This window comes from Sardina pilchardus, chromosome 21 (genome assembly GCF_963854185.1).
Source record: "Sardina pilchardus chromosome 21, fSarPil1.1, whole genome shotgun sequence".
NCBI lineage: Eukaryota > Metazoa > Chordata > Actinopteri > Clupeiformes > Clupeidae > Sardina > Sardina pilchardus.
The window spans coordinates 5,478,980-5,483,181 of NC_085014.1; the positions used below are offsets into that span (position 1 = coordinate 5,478,980).

The 4,202-nt window shown below is 42.4% G+C and overlaps 1 protein-coding gene across 1 annotated transcript in view; it reads left to right on the forward strand.

Moving 5' to 3' along the window:
• Positions 1 to 235: 235 nt before the first annotated feature.
• LOC134069472 (A-kinase anchor protein 13) overlaps positions 236 to 4,202 on the forward strand; it is a 140,270-nt gene continuing 136,303 nt past the window's right edge. The window contains 1 exon segment of the mRNA XM_062525436.1: positions 236 to 441. The gene's annotated coding sequence lies outside the window, so the exon portion shown is untranslated.

Genomic DNA, 4,202 nt, shown 5'->3' on the forward strand with positions numbered 1-4,202 from the left:
ATGTTCACATTTTCTCTTTACACAGTCGCATGCGTCAGAGACGACCCTGTCGCCTAGATGGACATTTGTGGCGAACAGTTGTTGGCCGTTTTTTGGGGTAGGCCCGCTGAGAAATGTTCTGTCCCCCTCCCTTTCCCTTTTCTAAACTGCCATCAACCTTCTGTGGGAAGCCGCAGCCATAGCTCCCGCCCACCGCGTGAGGGTTGCCTGTAGAAACCAGAAGCGAGTTGACGCGCTATCGCTGCAGGTTATCGAGAGCATTCTCCGAAGTGGCCATTCAAAGTTACTACTGGATCGACTTTACCATCCTGTTAGACACCTGAATACGTCTCTTTTTTCAATAATTGTGTCTGGATGGAAGAGGGGTCCTCTTAAGTTCTGAATTAACGCCACGGATATGTTTCAAAGGAAACACTCACTTTGAGGGCTCCAAAGTTCAAGGTAAGGGGAGCCAACAAACAAGGAGTTCAACGCGACTCAAAACCGTGAGACGGATACAAGTAACATAATATTAAGAAAGTAACGACATCAGAAAGGTTGTTATGTTAACCTGTAGGCTATATCGCATTGTGCCACCCGCGGCAGTTGTTACAAATAATTCTAAGAAAAAAAGAAAGAATGTACAATACAATGTGCAACACACTGCAAAACTTTATCGTTAGGTGATTGTTTACTGCCACATGCCTGCTTATCGACAGCGCTTGCCATCTCTGGGGACCTACTAGGTGCAGTGTACCGCATTACTGGCTGTTGTGGCGTGTGAATTTCTGCGTAGCTGAATAGCCCACATTATTGTGTCCCACTAACTTCAGTGTGTCAGCAATCCTGTTGCCCTGCACCCTCTACTCTACTGTAATGGATGGGGGCCTTGTCTGCCAATAATGTGGTTTCCTCAAACAAACAGTCAACAGAACAAACAAGCATACAAGACAGCCCCGTGGCAGATTTCCAGCGTCTTAAACACTGTTTCATCAAATGTCTTATCATCAACAGTTCACATAGCTTTTCTCACGGCTAACACCTCCCTCAGGCTACTCTTTCATTGTGCACAAAAAGGAATCTCTGGAAGTAACAGTAATGAAAACAAAACAATTATAGGTTACTTGTAGACCGTTTTTTTTCTTCTTTTCTTTTTGACATGGCAAAGGATTTGAGGAGAATTTGCTGTTATCCTAATTAATTTGCTGACCAACACTTCCTGAAATCTCTGGTAGAGAGGTTTAGCACTGGTTTCTTGGCAGAAAAAAAAACTATGTTAGCCAGATATGGGACATTCAAGTGGACATAATCCTGTCATTTAGTACTGTTTCGTTGAACTGCTTTAAGCTTTTAAAACAATACAGCCCTCCCTTTCTCAGGTGGGGAATGTGGGGAGGGAGGGCGGTCTTCAAAACTGTAGAAATCAACTGTAGAAATCAACTAATTATTTACACAAATGTTGAAAACAATGAGCAACAAAATGATTGAATGGACAAATAACGCATTCCGTTGTGAGCGGACTTTGTTCTTGGTTCACATTTCCATTTGTTGCACATTCACATGTGCAGGTTGTGTAAACTGTGAGTGGTAATGTAACATGGAGGCTTGGGACAGCAGGCTCATGTTGTCCACAGCACAGTACAGTACAGTACAACACAACTCAACGCTACGCAGCGCAGCACAACACAACACAACACAACACAACACAACACAACACAGCACAGCACAACACGGCACGGCACGGCACGGCACGGCACGGCACAACACAACACAACACAACACAACACAACACAACACAACACGGCACAACACGGCACGGCACGGCACAACACAACACAACACAACACAGCACAATGCAACACAACGCAACACGACATAACATAACATGACTCAAAACATCAACAACCTCACTGATCACACTAACATACAAGAGCACGAAATCCCAGCAAAACACTTCATAGCTCAATACTACATTCAATACATAACAAAACACAAAACTCATGTGTCATAGCAGAGCAGAGTAAGTGTAGTAACAGTGCAGTAACATACAGCGCAGCACCACGACACCAGCTATGAAAACGTGTAGGAGAAACACCACCTAGAGACCCACTTTTCTCTTGCATGCTGGCGTATTCCTTGTTAAAATCAACATATGGTTTAGTAGCCTATTGAGTGTACAGATTAAAGGTAATGTATGGAGAATAGTAGCATATTGAGTGTGTATTAAAGGTAATGTATGGAGAATAACCCATTGAGTGTACAGATTAAAGGTAATGGATGGGGAGTAGTAGCCTATTGAGTGTGTATAGATTAAAGGTGATGTATGGAGAACAGTAGCATATTGAGTGTGTATTAAAGGTAATGTATGGAGAATAGCCCATTGAGTGTACAGATTAAAGGTAATGGATGGGGAGTAGTAGCCTATTAAGAGTGTAGATTAAAGGTAATGTATAGGTTGTAGTAGCCTATTGAGTGTGTATAGATTAAAAGTAATGGATGGAGACTCCAGTGGTTGTTCATGGTGACTGACAGACAGAGGAGGCCCTGCGATGTCGCCTGATGATTAGGCTGCTTGTGCTCCTCGGGTCCCTTCAGAACGCCGGCGCACCTCTGTAATTACAGGTGTTTTGGAAACACTGAGCCGAGCGTGCAAGGCCTGTAATAACCTGCTGGCTCTGTGATGGAGCAGTGGAGCAGGGGGCTCTCTTTTCTGGATCCCTTTTTGCAAAACCTTACTCTTTTCCACTCACTCTGACAAAGGAATTGACAACTTGTGGATCTTTATATTATTAACAAAGCAGTAGTTACAGTGTGCCAGGCTAAATGCATGTAAAGTATAAAGTATCTGTTATTGTAATATCAAACTTAAAGGCACCTCATTGGAAGAACTGCATAGAATTGCATACGATTGGAAAAGTTTCAGTCAGACTCTGCATGAGTGCCATTAGTTGAGTATCATACGTTTTACGTATTAGACACTGAACCAAATCAGATGCCTATTATTCAGAAGCAGTGATTGATGAGTGAGATGAACTGTTGGAAGAAGTGTAAGTGATAGCGCTATGATGACCAGGAAAAAAAAGCTTTTGTCAGCCAAAAAAAAAAACCTCTTGATGAGACCGTTACTCCTAAAGAAGCAAAAAATGAAAACGGCTGTGAGTTTCAGTTCCTCACTCACTGTTATCTTAGTTGCTCTTTTTTTAAGACTGGTTATCAATGCACACACACTTCATACCTGCTGACTCGTAACAAGACATCCCAACCAGAGGATTTTATTAGTGATTCTTGCACTTTGTTGTATGTGGGGTTCAGAATGGCCAGTGAAAAGGTGACAATAGCTTAGCAATGCTGAAGTGTCCAGTCGGTGGACTTTTGGGAATTATTGTGAATTAGCTGTTGTTGATGTTACGTGTTGTTGTGTGCTGTGCTGGCCCAGAGAGACTAGCAGACTGCTATATTGTAGGACCTGCAGGACCTGAGGGCTGGGTTGTTGGGTTATATTGTGTTGTGTTCTACAGGACCTGGTGGCTGGGGCGTTGGGTTATATCATGTTGTGTTCTACATGACCTGGTGGCTGGGGCGTTGGGTTATATCATGTTGTGTTCTACAAGACCTGAGGGCTGGGTCGTTGGGTTGCATTAGCCCCTTGTATACTATGGGCCATAAGCCCAGGAACTTTAGCCTTGTGGGGTATCCTACGGAGCAAGTTAGACATATCTAGGCTATCTAGACATATCGAGGCTACACAAAGCCGGGTGATATACTACTGTACGATAGCATTTATGTGTGGGTGTGTGTGGGTGTGGGTGTGTGTGTGTGGAGGGTGTAAATCTGCAATTAATGTGTTGTAAATGGATTTTTTATATTGTATGTGTTGATGCACTTTGCTGGAGTGGCTCTATGAATCTCATTGTACTTAAATGCAATGACAATAAAGACATTCTATTCTATTCTATTCTATTCTATTCTATTCTATTCTATTCTATTCTATTCTATTCTATTCTATTCTATTCTATTCTATTCTATTCTATTCTATTCTATGTGATACATTTGTAAAAGGTTTTCAGCTCAGATCTGTGTGCATTCTCTGTTGGGATGATGTTGGCCAATTTTGAAACGTGGAGATGCACAAGACCGCCTATATTAAGATATGATTACTTCTGCATTCATGAGCGATAGCGTAATCTACCATGAGACACCATGTTGATACAGTGCTAAAACAG